We start from the raw sequence: 24,721 nt of genomic DNA on the forward strand, positions 1-24,721 counted from the left end.
AGCTGGGATTGCAGGCATGCGCCACCACACCCAGCTATTTTTTTTTTTGCATTTTTAGTAAAGACAGGGTTTCACCATGTTGGCCACGCTGGTCTTGAACTCCTAACCTCAGGTGATCCACCTGCCTTGGTCTCCCAAAGTGCTGGGATTACAGGCATGAGCCACTGTGCCCGGCCTTAACCAGTACTTTAGATCTCCTCTTGCAAGGAGAAGCAGGTGCTCCCACTGGGCCTCAGTTTCCTCATCTATGAAATGGGATGAGGAGTCAGTGAGAGCTTTATTATTATTTTTGTAGAGACAAGGGTCTCACTGTGTTGTCCAGGCTGGTCTTGAACTCCTGGCTTCAAGCGATCCTCCCTCCTTGGCCTCCCAAAGTGCTGGGATTACAGGCATGAGCCACTGTGCCTGGCCAAGTGAGATCTTTATGGTGGGCACTGTGCTTGTGGCTCACAAAAACGCTCAACAACTATCAGCTGCACTTATCACATGCTGCCCTCAGAGTCAATCAGAGTCAATTTATTCCTTCACAATACCGACTAATCAGCTCATGGCCAGAGTTTAAATTCCAGGCAGCTGAAGGAAAAGAAATTAAGAAAGGCTCTTACCATGCTTCTTTTCATCCACACACACAAATATAAACAGAATGTCTATTTTGAGTCAGGCACTGGGGCACGGTAGTAAACAAAAACCACATAAACCCTGCCCACAGGGAGCTTATAGTCCCCTCTGAATGAACTGGCACCGAATATTCAAAGATTAGCTGATATATCTTGTACTGAGCGCTGCTTTGGGTCAGATGCTGTAGTGGTCTAAGCATGTCATGTGCTTTGATGTATTCAAATCCTCCCAACAACCTAGGAGGACAGTACCGTTACCAGCTCCACCTTATAGATACGGAAACTAAGACATGCAAGGCTAAGTGGCTTGCCCAAAGTAAAACAGGGAGCCCAAGATGGATCCAGAACTTGCACTCAGCAGTCTGGCTCAGAACCCACACTGCAATCCTCAGTCTTTTGCAGTCTCAAAGGGTGATGGCTTTACAATGTGGCCACGAGCAGTACCAACAGGTATCCTCAGGAAATTTCAGTCTGCAAAAGGGATGGTCACTCTTCACAGATGTTTTTCTTTTTCTATCCTTTTTTTTTTTTTTTTTGATGAGGGGGTACAGGATTATCAAATGATATTTATTACAAGTCACATTTATGCTGGGCACAGTGGCTCACGCCTGTAATCCCAGCACTTTGGGAGGCTGAGATGGGAAGATCACTTGAGCCCCAGGAGTTCAAGACCAGCCTGGGCAACAAAGTGAGACCTTCTCTCTATGAAAGATTAAAAAATTAGCCAGGCATGGTGGCATGCACCTGTGGTCCCAGCTACATGGGAGGCTGAGGCGGGAGGATTGCTTAAGCCCAGGAGGTCAAGGCTGCAGTGAGCCATGATCGCACCACTGCACTCTAGCGTGGGTGACAGAACAAGACTGTCTTTAAAAACAACAAACACATACATACATAAAAAGTCACATTTAATATGTTAATAGCAGAGGCCACATTCTTAGGCACTTACCATACGCTGGCCCCTGGGGGTAAGCACTTGACAGGCATCCTCTCCTTTCATCCAAGGACGACCCTCAGAGGCAGAAACTCAGTCTTTGCATGGAGGGGAAGGAGGTCGGGGGAGGGATTCAGGAGCAGAGAAAGGGGTGAGACCCAGGTGCTTCTGAGCAGAGTGAGTGCTCTCAAAGACGGCGCACTCGGCCGGGCGCAGTGGCTCAAGCCTGTAATCCTAGCACTTTCGGAGGCCGAGACGGACGGATCACGAAGTCAGGAGATAGACACCATCCTGGCTAACACGGTGAAACCCCGTCTCTACTAAAAAATACAAAAAACTAGCCGGGCGAGGTGGCGGGCGCCTGTAGTCCCAGCTACACGGGAGGCTGAGGCAGGAGAATGGCGTAAACCCGGGAGGCGGAGCTTGCAGTGAGCTGAGATCCGGCCACTGCACTCCAGCCTGGGCGACAGAGTGAGGCTCCGTTTCAAAAAAAAAAAAAAAAAAAAAAGACCACGTCAGACTGCTGCCTCATCACTTAACTCAGGTTTCCCTGAATTATCAGACAAAATAGTTGGTATTCCAATAAGATTCAGAGTTCTTATGGTACAGGGACTCTGTGCACACAGTTTCAAAGGTGGGCATGATTAGAGAACAAAAGGTAAGTCCTGATTCAGGTAATTACAAAACAAAGTTGGTAAGCACGATGACAAAAATGCATGGACATTATGTTTTCACTCTGTCCCACTTATTTCTGCAGCAAATCCAATTGTCTGCCTACCCAATATCCCTCCCCCTTTCCCAGTCCTTTCCTAAATGGTACTCTGATTTTATTCCTGTAGCCACTCTCCTCCCTGTGCTACCTACTTCAGGTGAGGCTGGCCGCTGGCCCCAGGCCCCAGGCCCCAGGCCCCAGCCCCAGAGGGTCAATCCTAATTGGCCCTTGGCTGGTTTCTTGGGGCAGGGTCAGGTATCACAATGCTGGCCAATGAGATATGAGGGAAATCTGGGAGGCAGGGAATCAATGAAAGGTTTCCTCACTCTTACAGAGATACACAGCGAGTGAGAGATGCCCTCTTTCTGCTGCTGGATGTGGCCCTGTCAGTGTGTGCCAACTGGAGCCCTGGCAGTCATCTTGTGGCCATGCGGGGAGTCTAGGGACACAGGAGACACACCATGGATGGCAGGGTGGCTTGAAGGAGAGGAATGGGATCCCTGGAGGCAATGGGGAACTGCTTAGTCAACTCCTGTGCTGCCTACCTACAGGCTTGTTATATGATATCATAAATCTCGTTATTTCAGGCCGATTTCATTTGGGCTTCCTATTACAGTAGCTCACGGTTCTCAAAACGTGCTTCCTGGACTAAGGGCACCAGTGTCACCAAAAATGCAAATTCTCAAGCTAGACTTACAGAATCAGGAACTTACAGAATCGGGAACTTACAGAATCAGGTGGGGCCCAGCAATCTCTGTTTTACCTAGCCCTCTGGGGATTCTGATCCTTGCTAGGGTTTTTTGTTTGTTTTTTTGTGACGGAGTCTCACTCATTCTGTTGCCCAGGCTGGAGTGCAGTGGCGCAATCTTGGCTCACTGCAACCTCCGCCTCCCAGGTTCAAGCGATTCTCCCACCTCAGCCCCCTGAATAGCTGGGACCACAGGTGTGTGCCACCACACCCAGCTAATTTTTGTATTTTTAGTAGAGATGGAGTTTCACCATGCTGCTCAGGCTGGCCTCAAACTCCTGGCCTCAAATGATCCACCTGCCTTGGCTTCCCAAAGTGCTGGGATTACAGGTGTGAGCCACCACGCTTGGTCTTGCTGGGGTTTGAAAACCACTGCAGTAGCACACAGAGCTTTGGAGTTAAGATACAGCTCTGGAGTCAGACTGCCTGAATCCAAATCACGTCACCATGCTGATACACTGTTGGTGGGAATGTAAATTAGCTCAGCCACTGGGGAAAGCAGTGGCTTTTGAAGATTCCTCAAAAAATTAGAAATAGAATTACCATTTGACCCAGCAATCCCATTACTGGGTATCTACCCAAAGGAAAAGGAACGGTTCTACCAAACAACACCTGCGCTCCTATGTTCATCGCAGCACCATTCACAATAGCATGTGAATCCACCCACAGAGCCATGGAATCAACCCAGAGGCCCATCGACAGTGGACTGGATAAAGACAATGTGGTACATATATACCATGGAATACTACACAGCCATTAAACGAGAATGGAATCATGTCTATTGCAGCAACATGGCTGTAGCTAGAGGCCAATATCCTAAGTGAATGAATGCAGAAACAGAAAACCAAATATCCCACGTTCTTACTTCTAAGTGGGAGCTAAACATTGGGTACACAAACACACACCCCATGTTCTTACTTCTAAGTGGGGGCTAAACACTGGGTACACACACACACACACACACACACACCATGTTCTTACTTCTAAGTAGGAGTTAAACATTGGGTACCAACACACAGCCCATGTTCTTACTTCTAAGTGGGGGCTAAACACTGGGTACATACCCACACCCACACCCACACCCACACTCCATGTTCTTACTTCTAAGTGGGAGCTAAACATTGGGTATACACACACACACACACACACACACACACACACACACACGAACAACAGACACTGAAAATTCCAAAAGCCAAGAAGGAACGGGGCAAGGGTTGAAAATCTGCCGGCTGGGCGCGGTGGCTCACGCCTGTAATCACAGCACTTTGGGAGGCCAAGTGCTGATCACCTGAGGTCAGGAGTTCAAAACCAGCCCGGCCAACAAGGTGAAACCCCATCTCTACTAAAAAATACAAACAAAAATTAGCCAGGCATGGTGGGGCGGAGGGCGGAGGGGGTGGCACCTGTAGTCCCAGCTACTCGGGAGGCTGAGGCAGGGAGAATTGCTTGAACCTGGGAGACGGAGGTTGCACTGAGCTGAGATTGCGCCACTGCACTCCACCCTGGGCGACAGAGCGAGACTCCATCTCAAAAAAAAAAAAGGAAAAGAAAATCTACCTATTGGGTACTCTGTTCACTATTTGAGTGACAGGATCGGTACCCCAAACCTCAGCATCACACAATATACTCATGTAACAAACCTGCACATGTATTCTCTGAATCTAAAAAAATAAAAAAATCACATCACCACCTTTTTCTAGCTGCCTGACCTTGAACAAGTTATTCAAATTTAGTTGCCTCATCTGCAAAGGGAGAATAGTATCTTCCAGGGCTGTCGGGAGGCTTAAAGGAGTGGCTTCATGTGAAGGGCCTGGCACAGTCTTGCATGCAGCAGACGCTACATACATTGCCTACTTGCTGCTGCAGTTGTTGCTGCTGATGCTATTATTACCGCTTGCAGCCAAAGGCTTACCAACTGGCACAACTTCCCGACTGAGCTCTTCCAAAGTTGGCACCGTATCTCCTTTAAGGTTATTTCACCCCGACCCGCTCCCACAGGACTGAGACTAGTGCCCTGGGGTTCCACAACGACCTGCAAGTCTCCCATCGCTACAGGGAGGTGCGCGGCTCCTCAGGCCTCCTCCCCAAGCCTGAGCCACCTGGTCCCAGCAGAGATTCCCACAGACACCTCAAGCTGGGTGCTCTGCCAGCTACTGTGCTTGGTGACTGATCCAGAATGCCCACGAGTTCCAGAGAGCATCCCCACCACGTGAGCCACACCAAACATCCAGCAAGAGTCCGCGGGTGCCCCTCCCTCTGGGAGCTGTGCTTTCAAAACTGGTGGTACCAAGATGCAGAAAGGCAAAGTGACTAGCATCATAAGCCAGGTGAGGTCCCCGTGGGAAGGGGCAGCCTCTTGTTGGGCTTAATAGCAAGCCCCGGTTTGAGGCTACAAGTTGGGGCAGGGGTTTTCACACCCTGGTGTCACAGGCACTGTTGGGCCTGTCACTGAAAGAGGACAGTGAGATGCAGGAGGAATCAGGGGAGGACTACCAACTCTTTACAGCAGGAAAGCCTTGGCCAAATTCCTCATGTTCCTGAGAGCCTCATTTTATGAGGCTGAACCTCATAAAATTGCCAATATTCAACCATTCTTGACCCACAAAAGCACAACGTCAGGCAGTTCAACCTAATACAAGACAGGAAACTCCCTCAGATAATGTCAAGGAACTGGACGCCAGCAGGAAACTGGAATGGCAGTGGCCTCTTGGGAAGGGAACTGGGTGCCCTATTTTTGTTGCTTTAGTTCCATATATGTGTGGTCACTAGTCAGACTTTTCAAAAATGTAATAAATCGGCCGGGCGCAGTGGCTCACGCCTATAATCCCAGCACTTTGGGAGGCCGAGGCGGGTGAATCACGAGGTCAAGAGTTTGAGACCAGCCTGGCCATCACGGTGAAACCCCGTCTCTACTAAAAATACAAAAATTAGCTGGGCGTGGTGGCGCGCGCCTGTAATCCCAGCTACTCAGGAGGCTGGGGCAGGAGAATCACTTGAACCTGGGAGGTGCAGATTGCAGCGAGCTGAGATTGGGCCATTGTACTCCAGCCTGGCAACAGAGTGAGACTCTGTCTCAAAAAAAAAAAAAAAGTAATCAACCCTGAAAAATCTTACCTTCTCAATCAGAGAAAAGACAAACCTGTGCAGGTCCCTAAGAGATCTGCAAATGTCTCCTCTCTACCCTCATCCCTTCCACTCTCCCTGGCTCACTCTGCTCCAGCCATGTGGGCCTCAATCTTACCAGGCCCCTCGCCTCAGGGCCTTTGCACTGGCTGTTCCCACTCCTTCACCTCCTTCAGGTCTGGTCACCTTTTCAGGGAGGCCATCCCTGGCCACCCTTCCCAAAATTTCAACACCCTCCACCTTAATGCAGTCATGTGTTGCATAACACTGTTTCAGTCAACGATGGACCACATTTACAAGGGTGGTCACACAAGACAACAATGGAGCTGAAAAATTCCTCTTGCCTGGTAACATTGCAGCCATGGGGAGGTCTGAATGCCATGCATTACTCACCTGTTTGTCCTGATGTTGGTGTAAACAAACCTACTATGGTTCCAGTCATGTAAAAGACAATGTAACATATACAATCCTGTACAGTTCATAATACTTTTTTTTTTTGAGACACAGTGTTCCTCTATTGCCCAGGCTGCAACCTCTGCCTCCTGGGTTCAAGCAATTCCCCTACCTCAGCCTCCCAAGTAGCTCAGATTACAGGTGCAAGTCACGTCGCCCAGCTAATTTTTGTATTTTTAATGGAGACAGGGTTTCACCATGTTGGCCAGGCTGGTCTAGAACCCCTGACCTTAGGTGATCCGCCCACCTCAGGCTCTGAAAGTGCTGGGATTACAGGCGTGAGCCACCACGCCCGGCCCATGTACAGCACATAACACTTGATAAAGATAATAAATGACTATGTTACTGGTTTACATATTTACTATATATACTTTTTTTTTTTTTTGAGACAGAGTCTAGCCCTGTCACCCAGGCTGGAGTGTAGTGGCCAATCTCAGCTCACTGCAACCTCTGCCTCCCGGGTTCAAGCTATTCTCCTGCCTCAGCCTCCCGAGCAGCTGGGATTACAGGCTCCTGTCACTATGCCGGGCTAATTTTTGTATTTTTAGTAGAGATGGGGTTTCACCCTGTTGGCCAGGCTGTATATATATACTTTTTATTGTTATTTTAGAGCGTGCTCCTTCTACTTATATACAAAAAAAAAAGCTGTAAAACAGCCTCAGGCAGGCCCTTCAGGAGATTCCAGAAGAATTCAGAAGAAGGCAATTCCAGAAGAAGGCAATTCCAGAAGAAGGCACTGCTATCATAGGAAGTGACAACTTCACGTGTGTTACTGCCCCCGAAGACCTTCCAGTGGGACAAGAGATGGAGGAGGAACCGTGATACTAATGATCCTGGGGAGGCGTAGGCTCATGTGTTTGTGTCTTAGTTTTTACTAAAAGCAGCTCAGAAATCAAAAAAATAAAAGTAGAACATTTTAAATTTAAAAACAGAAAAAAGCTTACAGAATAAGGATATAAAGAAAATATTTTTCTACAACTGAATAAGGTGTGTTTTAAGCTAAGTGGTATTACCACAGAGTCAAGGCAGGGCACGGTGGCTCATGCCCAGCACTTTGGGAGGCCGAGGCAGACAGATCACCAGAGGGCAGGAGTTCGAGACCAGCCTGGCCAACATGGTGAAACCCCGTCTCTACTAAAAATACAAAATAAAACAACAACAAACAGATTACAGTTGGTGGGTGCCTGTAATCCCAGCTACTGGGGAGGCTGAGGCAGGAGAATTGCTTGAACCCGGGAGGCAGAGGTTGCAGTGAGCTGAGATTGTGCCACTGCACTCCAGCCTGGGTAACAGAGCGAGACTCTGTCTCAAAAAAAAGAAAAAGAAAAAAAAACCAAACAGTTAAGAAATTTAAAAGTTTACAAAATAAACAAGTTACAGTAAGCTACAGTTAATTGATTATTGAGGAAACATTTTGTACAATAAATTCAGTGTAGCCTAAATGTACAGTGTCTGTTAAGTCTACAGTGGTGTACAGTCCTGTCCCAGCCTTCCCATTCACTCACCACTCGCTCACTGACTCACCCAGAGCAACTTCCAGTCCTGCAAGCTCCATCCATGGTTAAGTGCCCTGTACAGGTGCACCTTTTAAAAAATATTTTATACCATATTTTTACTGCACCTTTTCTACGTTTAGCTACACAAATATTTGCCATTGTGTTACAACTCCCCACAGAATTCAGGGCAGTCACGTGCGTGTAGGTTTGTGGCGTAGGAGCGACAGCCTACCCCATAGCGCCTAGGTGTGGAGGAGGCTGTGCCATCTAGGCTTGCAGCAAGTACACTCCATGAGGTTCACACAACAAAACAGCCTAACAACACATTTCTCAGAACATAGCCCCGTTGTGAAGCCATGCAGGACTGCTTCCTAGGCCCTTCCCCTGTTTAATTTCTGCCGCCTCGCGCTTATCACCAGCTGACATGGTGCGTGTTTTACTTCTTTATCTTGTTTGTTGACTGACTCTTCCACTTCAAGGTGAATCCCAGAAGGGTGAGAACTCTTGTCTGTTTTGCTCATGGCTGCACCCTGGTATCTAGAACAATGCTCCCCTCACTGAGGACTTGATAAGTTTAAAAATCAAGGCCAGGCTCAGTGGCTCAGGCCTGTAATCCCAGCACTCTGGGAGGCCGAGGTGGGTGGATCACGAGGTCAGGAGATCAAGACCATCCTGGCTAATACGGTGAAACCCCGTCTCTACTAAAAATACAAAAAATTAGCCGGGCGTGGTGGCACGTGCCTGTAGTCCCAGCTACTCAGGAGGCTTAGGCAGCAGAATCACTTGAACCCAGGAGACGGAGATTGCAGTGAGCCGAGATCGCACCACTGCACTCCAGCCTGGGCGACAGAGTTAGACTCTGTCTCAAAATAAAATAAAATAAAATAAAAATCAAGGCCAGGCTCTGTGACTTACGCCTGTAATCCTAGCACTTTGGGAAGCTGAGGTAGGTGGATCTCCTGAGGTCAGGAGTTTGAGACCAGCCTGGTCAACATGGCTAAACCCCGTCTGTACTAAAACAAATTACAAAAATTAGCCAGGCATGGTGGCGGGCACCTATAATCGCAGCTACTAGGGAGGCTGAGGCAGGAGAATTGGTTGAACCCGGGGGGCCGAGGTTGCAGTGAGCTGAGCTCATACCAGTTCACTCCAGCCTGGGCAAAACGCGAAACTCCATCTCAAAAAAAAAAAAAAAAGGTCAGATTCACGGCATCAGCATTTGGGGTTTGCTGCCCTTAGATCCAACATGCAGTCCACACTGGGAAATATACACAAATCAAGCCACCTATACTGAAGACAGAGGTCCCGACATTCCCTCCACACTAGACTCACCTGAAAGCCTCTCTACTGAAAGAACTGCAAAAAGTGCCTTGGAAAGAAAAAGAGGCCAGGCATGGTGGATCACGCCTGTGATCCCAGCACTTTGGGAGGCTGAGGCAGGAGGACTGCTTGAGGCCAGGAGTTCGAGACCAGCTACGACAACATAGAAAGAGCCTGTTTCTACAAAAATATTTAAAAATTATCCAGGTGTGGTGGCATGTGCCTGTGGTCCCAGTTTCTTGGGAGGCTGAGGTGGGAGGATCACTTGAGCCCAGGAGTCTGAGGCTGCGGTGAGTTGTGATCGTGCCATTACACTCCAGGCTGGGTGAAAAAAAAGAGCAAGACCTTGTCTCAAGAAAAAAAAAAAAGAAAGAAAGAAAAAGAAAGGACAGAGATGAAGATGGTGCAGGGGGTGGAAGTTCATGGAAGCCAGAGGGGTTGCAGGACTTCCCCTGTCTTCCTCCCTGCAAACCAACAGCACAGCATAGAAAACAGGGCACCAGAGAAAAGAGCTCACCATCAGATGCAGCAAACGGTGCCAGCACTGGCAGGATCCGACCAACCAGCGCTCCTGTTCCCATCAACCATCTCTACCCACCAGGCAGCAAACCATCAGGAGAAGCCCCCAAACGCTCCCCTCTTTTCCTGCCACCTCCACATAAGAATTTCACCACATACTCATGTGCTGTTGTTCCAGACCCCCAAGGCACAAACGCAGTGATGGGAGCAGGGAGCAAAGGCGTAGCTGCTAGCTTGATGAGAAATACCATCAGGTCCCAGGCACTGTCACAAGCTGCATCTTGCCCCTTTTCTTCTTTTGTCCAGAGTCAGAACTGAAAGGGGCATGTTTCCTGCCTCCTGCCGCGATGTTGTGGGCACACCAAAGACTGGATTCCGGTTCGTGTAGGGCCTCAACAAAGACCCACCAGACGAAGGCTGGGTGTCAGAAGATCTGTGTACATCTCTCATGAGGGGAGGGTCTGAGGCTTTTTGTTGAAACAAGTCCTCGGAAAAAATGTGGGAGGGGCCCCACAGGCAGGTGCTAGTGGGAAACAGATCTCAGGGAAGAGGGACCTCAGTAAACCGACTCGAAGGCCAGTGCCACAGTGTTTGCTGCTCAGAGAAGCCGGGGCTGCTGAGGCCTGGCCGGGTGTTCCCACTGCTGCCACGCATGGCTTTATCAAAGGGGCTTCCAAAGCATTGGGCCAAGTATTGGCTGATATAATAGAGAGAAAAAAAGCAAACATTTGTATTATATAAGTGGACTGAGCAGAGGCAGGGAATTCCCCCGTATGTACACTTGAGCTTAAAATACACAAATGCTGGGTGAAATTTGTTGTACTTGTTTTTAACTTTTCATGATGACACATTTCAAACACATCAAGGCAAAAAAAGAGTATAATAAGCCCTCACTGTCCGGCTTCAATAGTTCCAATCACGGGCAATCTTATTTCATCTCTTATTCACCCATGCACACTTGAGCCCCTGCTCTCTCCGCCTGTCTGTATTATTTTGAAGGAAATCCTAGACAGCTTAACAGTTTAATCCTAGATATTTCAGCATGAGCATCTTACAGATAGGGACTTTTTAGGTTAGGTATGGTGGGCTCATGCCTGTAATCCCAACATTTTGGGAGGAAAAAGGGAAGATCGCTTGAGTCCAAGAGTTCAAGACCAGCCTGGGCAACATAAAGAGATCCCATCTCTACAAAAAAAAATTAAAAATTAGCTGGGCATGGTTGTGCATACCTGTAGTCCCAACTACTCAGAAGGCTGAGACGGGGGGATCGCTTGAGCGCAGGAGGTAGAGGCTGCAGGGAGCTATGATCGTGCCACTGTACTCCAGCCTGAGTAACAGAGACCCTGTCTCCAAAAAAAAAAAATTACAAACCAAGAAGCACTGGCCAGAGGGGTATTAAAGCCTCAGGGCCCAGCCGGGCGCAGTGACTCTTGCCTATAATCCCAGCACTTTGGGAGGCCAAGGCAGGCGGATCACCTGAGGTCGTGAGTTCGAGACCAGCCTGACCAACATGGAGAAATCCTGTCTCTACTAAAAATACCAAATTAGCCGGGCGTGGTGGCACATGCCTCTAATCCCAGCTACTCGGGAGGCTGAGGCAGGAGAATTGCTTGAATCTGGGAGGCAGAGGTTGCAGTGAGCTGAGATCGCGCCATTGCACTCCAGCCTGGGCAATAAGAATGAAACTCTGTCTCAAAAAAAAAAGCCTCAGGGCCCAAAGGGGCCTGGGAACTGTTGCGGCCTCCACCCCAACACAGGGGCTCAGAAACCACATGTGGAGTGGGGAGGCCGGAACTAGTGAGAATGGTCCCACTTGTCCGCCCCATCTGTTCGTCTGTCTGTTCACGGAAAGACCACACAGTGAGTGTTTAAGAGCCTAGACTCTGCAGCCAGTGTCTTGCACAGGAATCCTGAATTTGAGACTCACCAGCTCTGTGACTTGAACTTCTCTGTAACTCAGTTTCCCCTTATGAGACATGGGAATAACAGCAGTACCTACCCCGAGGAGTGGTTCTAAGGATTCAATGAGGTATTATCTGAGAAGCACTCAGAACAGTGCCTCCTACATAGTAAGAACTCAGTGAATGCTGGCTCGTATCATTAATTCAACAGAGACTTACTGAGCATCTCAGACGTGCCAGGCACTGTCCAGCAGTTGGAGATAAGTGTGGTGAGCACCACCTGGGAACAGGAACAAGCTGAGAATCTCCAGCACCTGCCCTGTTTTGGTAGGAGGCCAGGATTCATCCTGCACCTGAGACCACCAAAAAGTCTAGAACCACAACCCTCATAGAGTTAACAGAGGAAGCCACTGTGATGTCCCTTCCCTGCACCCCAGCCACTGGCAATGTCTTTGGAACACAGCAAGGGTAAGATGCATTCACACGCTAAGCTCTGCTGTTGCTTCCACCAGAGCCCACAGCACCCACCTGAATACACAGCAATGAGGGCCAGAGTCAGCCACACGAAAGGCTTCACCTCCAAAGCAGCAGTTTGTTTACTTATTTATTTATTTTGAGACTGAGTCTCGCTCTGTCACCCAGGCTGGAGTATAGTGGTGTAATCTTGGCTCACTGCAACCTCTGCCTCCTGGGTTAAATTGATTCTCCTGCCTCAGCCTCCCAAGTAGCGGGGATTCCAGGTACCCACCACATACCTGGCTAATTTTTTTCTATTTTTAGTAGAGATGGGGTTTCACCATGTTGACCAGTCTGGTCTTGAACTCCTGACCTCAGGTGATCCTCCCTCTTCATCCTCCCAAAGTGCTGGGATTATAGCCATGAGTCACCATGCCTGGCCCCAAAGCAGCAGTTTAGAAATGAGCTTTCAGGCCAGGTGCACTGGCTTACGCCTGTAATCCTAGCACTTTGGGAGGCCAAGGCAAGCAGATCACGAGGCCAAGAGATCAAGACCATCCCGGCCAACATGGTGAAACCCCATCTCTACTAAAAATACAAAAATTAGCTGGGTGTGGTGGTGCACACCCAGAGTCCCAGTTACTCGGGAGGCTAAGGCAGGAGAATCACTTGAACCTGGGAGGCGGAGGTCGCAGTGAGCTGAGACGGTGCCACTGCACTCCACCTGACAACAGAGGGAGACTCCGTCTCAAAAAAAAAAAAAAGAAATGAGCTTTCAAACAGGCCAAGACCTTTCATTGCCTTCCTCAGTCTCCCTGCCCACACCCCTCCCAACTCCCCAAAGATCCCTCTTTCCTGGGAGGTAAGGTTCCAGGTTCCAGCCAACCTAGAGGTCAATTTAAGGAGTGGACCTCTCAATCATTCAGTTCTCAAACCAGCACACCAGCACCAATGTAAACCTAGAGATCAACGCTGAAAATTTGGGACTTCTTTTTTTTTATTGAGCAAGGGTCTTGCCCTGTCACCCAGGCTGGAGTGCAGTGACACAATCACGGCTCACTGCAGCCTTGACGTCCTGGCCTAAAGCAATCCTCCCACCTTAGCCGTCCATGTAGCTGGGACCACAGGCACATGCCACCACACCCAGCTAATTTTTTAATTTTTTGTAGAGATGGAGTCTTGCTTTGTTGCCCAGGCTGGTCTCAAACTCCTGGGCTTAAGCGATCCTCCTGCCTGAGCCTCCCAAAATGCTAGGATTACAGGTATGATCTTCTACCACCAGCCTGAGAATTGATTTTGTGCAACAAGTCCCTCCTATGGTTTTCATTGCTCAAAACTCAGACCCTATCCCCCTTAAACACCCTCCAATGCAGCATATAAAACAGGTTTAAAAGTATACACTCTGTACCTGAGCTCAAATGCTGCCTCTGCCACTTCCCAACTTTGAGCAAGTGACCTCTCGTTGCCTTATCTCAGCTTCCTCAACTGTGAAATGGGAATAACCGTAGTCCCTGGCACCTCCAAACACAGGTAACACCCACCAACACAAAGCAGTGCCAGGCACATACAGCAAGTTTGATGGACAGTAGCTCTTTGGTTAGCTATAATTGCTTGTGATAAACCTGCTTTTCATCATACATCTGCCCTTCTCCATCAAGATAAAACAGGGGTGGCATGTCTGATCTATCACTGAACTACCACCTTTGATTTACACGTGAATCTCATACCCTCAGCCCGTGCTGTCCGACGTGGTAGCCATTAGCCACATGTAGCCACCGAACGCTTGAAACATGGCTGGTACAAACTGAGATGTGCTGAAAGTGTAAAAATACATATTGTATGTCAAAGGCTTAATGTGAAAAAAAGGATGTAAAATAGGTCACTAATAATTTCTATATTGATTACATGTTGAAATTATGTTTTAGATGAAATAAAATACATTATTAAAATTACTTTCCTCCTTTTACTTTTTAAAATATGGCTACTAGAAAATTTTTAATTACATATATGAGCCTCATCAGTGGCCCACATTATATTTCTTTCTTTCTTATTTTTTTTTTTTGGAGAAGGAGTCTTGCTCTGTTGCCCAGGCTGGAGTGCAGTGGCACAATCTCAGTTTACTGCAACCGTCACCTCCAGGGTTCAAGTGATTCTCTGACTCAGTCTCCCAAGTAGCTGGGATAACAGGCACGTGCCACCACACCCAGCTAATTTTTGTATTTAAGTAGAGATGGGGTTTCACCATGTTGGCCAGGCTGGTCTCGAACTGAACTCAAGTAACCTGCCTGCCTCAGCCTCCCAAAGTGCTGGGATTACCGCGCTCGGCCCCACATTATATTTCTTTTTTTTTTTTTTTGAGACGAAGTCTTGCTCTGTCGCCCAGGCTGGAGTGCAGTGGCGCGATCTCGGCTCACTGCAAGCTCCGCCTCCCGGGTTCACACCATTCTCCTGTCTCAGCCTCCCGAGTAGCTGGGACTACAGGAGCCCGCCACCTTGCCCGGCTCATTTTTTGTATTTTTAGTAGAGGCGGGGTTTCACTGTGGTCTCGATCTCCTGACCTTGTGATCTGCCTGCCTCGGCCTCCCAAAGTGCTGGGATTACAGGCGTGAGGCACCGCGCCCGGCTCCACATTATATTTCTACTGGACAGCACTGCTGTGGGCCTTTGAGAACCAGTGTCTTACTCAACTTTATAATGTCAGTGTCAAGCATGGAGCCTGGCACACAAGATAGGTGAAGAAATGTTTCACAGATGGACAGATGAAAGATGCTTGCCATACTTTCAGGTTTTGTTGTTGTTGTTGTTGTTGTTGTTTTTAAAGAGACAGGCGGTGTGATTATAGCTCACTGTAGCCTTGATCTCTGGGACTCAAGGTGTGGGAGTGCCCGGGCTCAAGTGACCCCCTCACCTCAGCCTCCTGAGTAGCTGGAAGTATAGGTGCACATCGCCAGGCCTGGCTAATTTAAAATTTTTTTGCAGAGATGAGGTCAGATGCAGTAGCTCACATCTGTAATCCCAGCACTTTGGGAGGCCAAGGTGGGAGGATCACCTGAGGTCAGGAGTTTGAGACCAGCCTGGCCAACATGGTGAAAACCCATCTCTACTAAAAACACAAAACTTACCCGAATATGGTGGCAGGTACCTGGAATCCCAGCTCCTGGGGAGGCTAAGGCAGGATAATCGTCTGAACCCATGAGGCAGAGGCTGCAGTGAGCTATGATCACACCACTATACTCCAGCCTGGGCAATAAAGTGAGAATCTGTCTCAAAAACAAAAACTTTTTGTTTTGCAGAGATGGGGTCTCATTATGTTGCCCAGACTGGTCGTGAACTTCTGGCCTGAAGTAATCCTCCCACCTCAACCTCCCAAAGTGCTGGGATTACAAGCACGAGTCACATGCCCACCCAATATTTTTAATGTTAAAAGCACCCACTACTGTCCTTACATCTAATCAGGGCTATCCTTCATTCAAAATATTTAGTAACCCATAAGGCCCAGGCTGCAGCAAATCAAAGTACACACAGGTCAAGGTGCTGGAGCACGGACCTGGGGCCCTTACAGGTCCAGGAATCATTGTCTTAGTTGCTGGGCCATAGTGTGATACTTTAACAGTCCACACGGCTAGTGTGCTTCAAACACCATTTCCAGCTGGGTGCAGTGGCTCACATCTGTAATCTCAACATTTTGGGAGGCGGAGGCTGGCAGATCACTTGAGATGAGGAGTTGAAGGCCAGCCTGGCCAACATGGTGAAACCCCATCTCTACTAAAAATACAAAAATTACCTGGTAGTGGCGGTAGATGCCTGTAACTCCAGGTACTCAGGAGGCTGAGGAAGGGGAATCGCTTGAACGCAGGAAGCAGAGGTTGCAGTGAGCCCAGATCACACCATTACACTTCAGCGTGGGCGACAGAGCAAGCCTCCGACTCAAAAAAAAAAAAAACACCTTTTCCAGCCAAGTCCCAAGTCCCCTTGCAAAGCTCACCCAAAGGAGACACGCTGCTCCCTCTCCTTAGACGCTACACTTTGTTTCATGCTAACCTGTGCCTGGTATGGCAATCAGTCAGTCTTGTTCTACTTGACAGGCTCTGCTGGAGGGTCTTTAGTTTTAAAACCACCACCAAACCATCCCTGTCTCATTGAGAGTAAAATGATGCCACAACATCCCAAGCCACCCCTGCTGCCACATGAATTGGGTACTAAACACAGTCTAAAGTGCTTTGCATGTCAAACAACAAGGAAACGAAATGCTGTGTCCGCTTCCTCAATTTGCCTCTGCCTAGTAAGGAGGGCCTGGGAAGAGAGCTTAGAATGCAGGTGAAGAGCATGGAGGGTGGAATCAGTTTCCTCACCTGTAAAATGAGTTCGATCAAGTTGATTACTTCATTGGACTACTGTCAGGATTAACTGAGGAATGTGTGAAATGCTTAGAAGAGCATCTAGCACAGAGTAAGCACTAGGTAAGCTGCTACCATTATTATTATTTTATAAAAAAGTAGGCCAGGTATGGTGGCTCGTGCCTGTAATCTCAGCACTTTGGAAGGCCGAGGGTGAGGATCACTTGAGCCCAGAAGTTCAAGATCAGCCTGGGCAAAACGGGTCTCCACAAAAAAAAGAAAAAATATGGCCAGGTGCGGCGGCTCACACCTGTAATCCCAGCGCTTTGGGAGACCGAAGTGGGCAGATCACCTGAGGTCAGGAGTTTGAAACCAGCCTGGCCAACATGATGAAACCCTGTCTCCTCTACTAAAAGTACCAAAAAAAATTAGCCAGGTGTGGTGGCACATTCCTGTAATCCCAGCTCCTTGGGAGGCTGAGGCAGGAGGATCACTTGAGCCCAGGAAGCGGAGGTTGCAATGAGCTGAGATCATGCCACTGCACTCCAGCCTGGGCGGCAGAGCAGACCCTGTCACAAAAAAAAAAAAAAAAGAAAAGAAAAAGAAAAAGAACTTAAAGTAGCATAAACTTGAAAACTAGGAATTTACCCTTCTCCAGTCACACTGATACTCTTTATAGCAAACTCACTCCCACCTCCGGGCCTTAACACTTGCTGTTCCCTCTGCCTGGAACGTTCTTTCCCCAACTTTTGGCATAGCCAGTGCCACTGCTCATTAAGGTCTCAGTTCACATGACTCTTCAAAGAGGCCTGGGAGGCCTTCCCTGACCATCCAAGCTAAAGTAACCACTGCCATCTTGCCCCATCAGCCATTTTTTCTCCACTTACCCTGTTACATTTTCTCCATCACAGTTAAAACTATCTGAAGAGACAGGATCAGGATTTTTCTTTATTTAAAAAAAAAAAAAAAAGGCTGGGCACAGTGGCTCATGCCTGTAATCCCAGCACTGTACAAGACCAAGGTAGGTGGATCACCCGAGGTCAGGAGTTTGAGACCAGCCTGGCTAACATGGCAAAACCCCTCCTCTACTAAAAATGCAAAAATCAGCGGGGCATAGTGGCGCCTGCCTGTAGTCCCAGTTACTCGGGAGCCTGAGGCAGGAGATTGGCTTGAATTTGGGAGGCAGAGGTTGCAGTGAGCTGAGATTGTGCCAGCCTGGGTGACAGCGAGACTCCATCTCAAAAAAACAAACTGAAGTGATCCTGTTTATTGAGTGTCTTCCCGGGCTAGAATGGCTAGAATGTAAACCCTAGGACAGCAAGGATCTTGTCTGTCTTGTTCACTGCTGAATCCTCAGTGCCTAGAATAGGACCTGGTACACAGCACGGTCTCAACACATCTGTCAACTCAATAAAGTAAGAATAGTAGCTAACTGCACAGGGCTAATGACATCCCAATGTGCTGAAAGTCTTGCAGACATTTCACTCAGTCTCCAACGACCCCCGAGATAAAGACTACTATCACCCATTTTGCCAATGAACAAAAAAGCTCAGTGCACATCTTCCAAATTAGTGGCTATATTGTGATCTGAACTTGGTCTGCCCGCCACCTAAGCCACCTTCCAACCGTGGCACGCTTCTCGCAACTATGAGGAGTGATATTTCCCACTGACGCTCCACCACCAGTCCCTCACCCCCACCACCCACTGTGGTCAGGCCACTTTACTGGCTCCTATCTTCCTGGGCAAATCTCCTCCCTTCTTTCAGGTGCAGCTGGATCCCTCGACCTAGGCCCCAACATCTTCAAGCGGGATCCCTGTGATATAACTTTTTCTTATTTCTACCTGGTGTTTCAAAGGATTGAGTTGACTCTTCCTGTGAATTACTTTGGGTTTGAAAGATCACATGTAGGCTGAGGTGGGAGGATCGTTTTGAGGCCAGGAGTTCGCGACCAGCCTAGGCAACATAGCATGAGACCCTATCTCCACAAAAATTAAAAAATTAGCTGGGTGTGGTGGTGTACACCTGTAGCCACAGCTACTAGGGAGACTGAAGTGGGAGAATCACTTGAGCCCAGGGTTTCAAGGTTACAGTGAGCTATGATGACGCCACTGCACTCCAGCGTGGGCAACAGAGTGACCCTGTCTGTAAAAAAAAAATCACAGCTGTCCCTGCCCTGAAGGCTTGATGCAGATGATCTTATGGAACCTCTCAACAATCACCTTATAAGGAAGACACTTGTATCATCCCCATTTTCAGATGAGGACACTAAGGCCCAGAAGGACACATGACTTGCCCAAGGTATCACAACAAGTATAGGGTAAAGTCACAGTGTGAACCCGGACCATGTGGCCCCAGAGTTTATGCTTCAGCCACTAGGCCATGCTGCCTATGTGAAAGGATACTTTATTTTTTTTTAATTTCGAGACAGAGTGTCACTCTTGTCACTCAGGCTGGAGTGCAGTGGCACAATCTCGGCTCACTGCACCCTCTGCCTCCCCACCTCCCCGGTTCAAGCAATTCTCCTGCCTCAGCCTCTCAAGTAGCTGGGATTACAGGTGCTCATCATCACGCCTGGCTAATTTTGTATTTTTTTTTGTTGTTTGTTTTTTGTTTGTCTTTTTTTTTTTTTTTTTTTTGAGATGGAGTCTCGCTCTGTCGCCTAGGCTGGAATGCAGTGGCTCAATCTCAGCTCACTGCAAGCTCCGCCTCCTGGGTTCACACCATTCTCCTGCCTCAGACTCCCGAGCGGCTGGGACTACAGGCGCCGGCTACCACGCCCAGCTAATTTTTTTGTATTTTTTTTAGTAGAGACAGGGTTTCACCATGTTAGCCAGGATGGTCTCAATCTCCTGACCTCAGATGATCCGCCTGCCTTGGCCTCCCAAACTGCTGGAATTACAGGTGTGAGCCACCGCCAAGGATATTTATTAGATGTGTGTTTGCCGAGGTAAAGAAATCTCAGAGGAACAACGTAAAGGTCCAGCAGTGGGGGAATGCTGGAATAAAGCATGGTCTCTCTACACTGAAGAATGTGGGTACAGCTGTTGAAAAGGATAAGCCAGATCTATATGTAATGACTTGGAAGGACATGCCCAGCCATTAACTGAAAAAATTGGGTTACAAATAGGTGTAGCTTGATCTCTACCCCGTCCTTTTTTGGGGAATGGTACGGGACGAGGAACAAAACAGTCGATACACACACACACACACGCACGTACACACGTACAGACATAATCAATATAAGCACAGAAAAAGATAACTGAGGCATCGGCCCAAATCACAGGGGCAGAGAACACATCCATTTTGTTCATTATGCTATCTCCAAAACCTAGCAATAGATACTTAATAGATACTCACTGTCTGAACAAACGGTTATCTCTGGGGACATGGGATTTTGGAGTGGGGGTGGCAGTAGGTATTTTCCCTACATCTCTGTACTGTTTGACACATTACAACAAGTATAAATTTCTTGCATAACTTTTTTAAGCTAAATTCAACCCAATCACATACATACACACACGCACAAAAGGTCATGACCAGAATAGTCCTTAAAAAAAAGGAAGCAATAGGCTGGGCATAGTGGCTCATGCCTGTAATTTCAGCACTTTGGGAGGCCAAGGTGGGTGGATTACCTGAGGTCAAGAGTTCGAAGCCAACATGGCGAAACCCCATATCTACTAAAAATACAAAAATTAGCCAGGCATGGTGGCACGGGCCTGTAATCCCAGATACTCAGGAGGCTGAGGCAGGAGAATTATCTGAACCCAGGAGGTGGAGGTTGCAGTGAGCCGACATCGTGCCACTGCACTCCAGGCTGAGCCACAGAGCAAGACTCTGTCTAAATAAAAAAAAAAGGAAGCAATATCAGTCTTGAAGAATACACAAATGCATAAACTTGTCCAACAGACTCTCATTCTTTTTTTTTTTTTTTTAATTTCTGAGAGAGGGTCTTACTCCGTCACACAGGCTAGAGTGCAATGCTGCAATCACAGCCCACCACAGCCTCAACATCCCGGGTAGCTGGGACTAGAGATGTGTGCCACCACACCTGACTACTTTTTCGTAAAGATGGAGTGTCGACATGTTGCCCAGGATGCTCTCAAACTCCTGGGCTCAAGTGATCCACCTGCCTCAGCCTCCAAAGTGCTAGGATTACAGGCATGAGCCACTGCACCCCACCAAACAGCCTCTCATTCTTGTCCTTACAGCTAAAGACAAATTCTTTTTTTATTTATTTATTTATTTATTTTTTATTTTTTGAGAACAGAGTCTCGCTCTGTCGCCCAGGCTGGAGTGCAGTGGCACGATCTCGGCTCACTGCAAGCTCCGCCTCCCGGGTTCGCGCCATTCTCCTGCCTCAGCCTCCGGAGTAGCTGGGACTACAGGCGCCCGCCACTAAGCCTGCCTAATTTTTTTTGTATTTTTAGTAGAGACAGGGTTTCACCATGTTGGCCAGGATGGTATCAATCTCCTGACCTCTCCTGACGGGTGATCCGCCTGTCTCGGCCTCCCAAAGTGCTGGGATTACAGGCGTGACCCACCGCGCCCCGCCCAAATTCTTTATTTTAAAGGAAATGATTGTTGAATTCTTTTGTTAAAATGTAAATACATTTAATTTAGATTTTCAAGTTACTAAATCTATGTTTGAAATATATCAGTAAAATATATTTTACAGCAAAAAAGAGAGGCACTAATCACTGCACATTCTAAATTCCACTTTTGATTTACCACCTAACAACTGCAATGTCTGAAAGACAGACTCACATTTAACTCTTAGATATTCATTCTACACAGACTGCTGAAAAGCCACGTGCTGCTGTCACTAGTCATGGAGAATAACCAAGATTTTTTTTTTTTTTTTTAAGCCACTGCTTTATTTCTTCAGGTTAAGGGAACAAAATGCTTAGGTAAATTTGGTGGCCATCACAAATGTGATTGAGACCACCGGTTTCTATCATCCAGTGAAATCACAATGACAGGTTTCTGACAATAAACTCAACCTAAAGGGAGCGCTAATAAACGCCCTTCCCAGGCCCTTCTTGGGTGTGTGGTATATGTGCTGCCTCCTGAAATGCCCAGGATGGCCACCCTCCCACACGGGATATTCTAAGCCACTGACACCATCTAACTTTTCTGAAAGAAATTTACAACTCAGCCAGTCTGTACCAGGCTAAAATCACAGAACTGGGTCCCCTGAAAGCCAGGCTTTCATGCCACATCCACAGTCACTGCTGTCTAGCCAAGTCTATAATGTCTTCTTGCCCTTATTAATACATATGTTACATAGGTTTACGTATGTTAATCCCTAATGACTTAACCTTGTCATGGCCAGGCGTGGTGGCTCATGTCCTACAATCCCAGCACTGTGGGAGGCCAAAATGGGTAGATCACCTGAGGTCAGGAGTTCGAGACCAGAATGGCCAACACGGTGAAAACCCCATCTCTACTGAAAACACAAAAACTAGCCGCACGTGGTGGCAGGCACCTGTAATCCCAGCTACTCAGGAGGCTGAGGTAGGAGAATCGCTTGAACCCGGGAGGTGGAGGTGAGCTGAGATTGTGCCGCTGCACTCCAGCCTGGGCTACAGAGCTACAGACTCCATCTCAAAACAAACAAAGAAACAAAAAACTCAACCTCGTGAGAAAAGGCCACCACCTCCAGGGGCTGAGGGGAACTTTCAGTGCCCATCAGATGGGAGACCAATATGGGCCAACGAAATGGTGTTCCTATGAAATAGCAGCTTCGTCCTTCTTGCCGGTCGACTGGACATGGGAAGGTAGGGGAAGAGCAACTCCCAGGTTTCTGGCTTAGGCAACCAGGTCTATGCTGGTGCATTTGCCAAGATGGTGACTACTGGTTTCAGAAGGAGGAGTTCAGGTTGGACATGTTGAGTTTATGGTGCTCAAGAAAGCCACTAGGGGCATCGAAGAAGCACAGGCTCCACATCTGGAGCTGGAGTGCAGGGGACACAGAGGCAAGAGCTGGAAGCATTAAGACAATAATTAAAGCACTGGAGTAAACATACTGGCTCTATGGGGAGGGGTGTGTGAGCAGGGGACCACTGATGGCAGGTCAGTTCCATTTCTTCTGAGGCCTTTCTACTATAGTGTGTTCCATAATTTAATCTTTGGTGAGTAAAATTTTGGGGGGAGGGGGAGAATAAAGAAACACTAACCTTGTGACCACTCTGCCATGTAGGTACAAACAAGCAAAAAGGGCCTATTAAAAAAAAAAAAAAAACCCGCAAGATGCATTTAATCATTTAATAAGCACTTACTGTGTGCCGGATCTTGTGCAAAGCACTAAACATGAATTATCTCCTGGAACCATCCAAACAATCCTGGCACAAAAGTCCTATGACTACCATTCCACAGATGGGACACTGAGGCTGGGAGCAAACGTGTGGGGGAGCTCAGGGCTGTCATGTCACAGCCCACAGTCAGGCAGTCTCTGGGCCAGATGGAGAATATTGAAGAACAATTATAATACATAAGAGCTGCTACTTAGTGAGAGATGGCGCTGGACTAGAAACACAATCTCAGCAAATCCTTACAACCCTTTGAGAGTGATCTTGTTATTATCCCATTTTGTAAATGAGGAACCTGAGGTAGTAGGAGGACAAGTCAACTGGACCAGTTCTGAATCTGGCCCTCGGGGGAGACCAATACTACGGCCAGAGCCCCACCCTCAGAGGGTCTCTGGGCCACTAGGAACACGCTTAATAAACGGTACCATTTACTGAGCATTATGTGCCAGCTGCTGTGCTAAGCACTTTACGCATGGTATTCTCACTGCATCCTGAAAACAACTCGACGAAGTGGTTGCTACTTAAATCCCCATTTTATAGATAGGGAAACCAAGGCACAGAGAGGTGAGGCCAGTTGCCCAAAGTCACACAGCTGGTAAACGTTCAAATTTGAACCTGGGGTCTCTCTGCCTTCCAAACCAACGCTCTTAACAAAATTATCTCGGTTAACAGCAGCTAGCCTGCGTTGGATGCTAACCATGGACTCATCTCTTTACATGCATACGCTCAACTAATCCTCACCCTATGCAATCGATAACATCTTCACTTCATTTTTCGGAGAGCTAACAATAACCCCAACACGTAGTAAGTGCCTCCTATGTGCCAAATGTTTTATTCTATTATCTCAACAGAATCTCCGCCAAGACACTCTCCTTCTCCGTTTTACTGCAGGGGAAATTGAGGTTCGGCGCGGTTTCCCCAGATCGCAGCTCCCGAGCGGCACAGCCGGGACGCGAATCCACCGCTCCCCGCCTCCAAGCTCTTCCCCACAGCGCCGGGGTGCACGCCTGGAAAGTTGAGCCATGTAGGCACAAGTCCGGCTGGGTCCGGAGGGCGCGAGTCCCGGCGCCGCCGCCCCCCACGGCCAGTACCCACACCCGGCCGTCCGCCCGCGCTGACCCTCGGGGTCCGGGCAGCCACCGATTCCCCGCCACCCTTGCGCGAGGCCGATCCCGCACCCGGAGCCACATACCTGGCGTCTGGGATGCCCGCCCCGCGGGCCCCACGACCGCGGCGTCCGGCTCCGCGCCGCTCGCTGGAGACGCCGCCAGCTCCGGTGGCCCGAGTGACTTCCAGGCTGCCCACTTCCAAGCCGCTTCGCGCGCGTCCTCCTGGGAACTGTAGTTTCGCCCTAGCCGGCCGCGAACTGAAAAGAGCCTGGCGCGCGGGGGCTGCCGGGAGCCGTAGGCGCACTGCCGCGCGGCTTCCTAGGAACCGTAGTCTACTGGTCGCCTTCATGCAGCTCCAGTCTCTAGAGCACTTCCGCAGCCCCGAGGGGCGTGAGGGAGGGAGGCGTGTCTCCTGCAGACTCCAGCTCGAGAGCTGCACTGTTCACCCCGCCGGGGCGGTTTCTCCTTTCTCCTAGCCCCGTCTGCCTCCTCCCTTCATTCGGCGGAACCTCTCCCTCACTCTCTGCCAGGTTCGAGTCACTCACCCCTAGGACGCTAGTCACTCTTCCCCCGGGAGAAGTGGAGGAAGCGGAGCAGTGAGCTAGACCCCCAGCGAAGGGGGCGGTGGAGGAGGGCGTCGATGCGCGCTCGCGCACGCGCGGTCGCCGGCAGACCCCGGCCTAAAT

The 24,721-nt window shown here is 48.7% G+C and overlaps 1 protein-coding gene across 2 annotated transcripts in view; it reads right to left on the reverse strand.

The window, feature by feature from the left end:
* The window catches only part of SIPA1L3 (signal induced proliferation associated 1 like 3), a 303,563-nt gene extending 278,920 nt beyond the window's left edge, over positions 1-24,643 (reverse strand). Inside the window, exon 1 of one of the 2 annotated variants that reach the window (XM_073016527.1) lies at positions 24,119-24,643. The gene's annotated coding sequence lies outside the window, so the exon portion shown is untranslated. The remainder of the gene's footprint in view (positions 1-24,118) is intronic. The other variant, XM_037991608.2, reaches the window with a different exon arrangement.
* Positions 24,644-24,721: the final 78 nt, after the last annotated feature.

Source organism: Chlorocebus sabaeus, chromosome 6 (genome assembly GCF_047675955.1).
Source record: "Chlorocebus sabaeus isolate Y175 chromosome 6, mChlSab1.0.hap1, whole genome shotgun sequence".
Taxonomy (NCBI): Eukaryota; Metazoa; Chordata; class Mammalia; order Primates; family Cercopithecidae; genus Chlorocebus; species Chlorocebus sabaeus.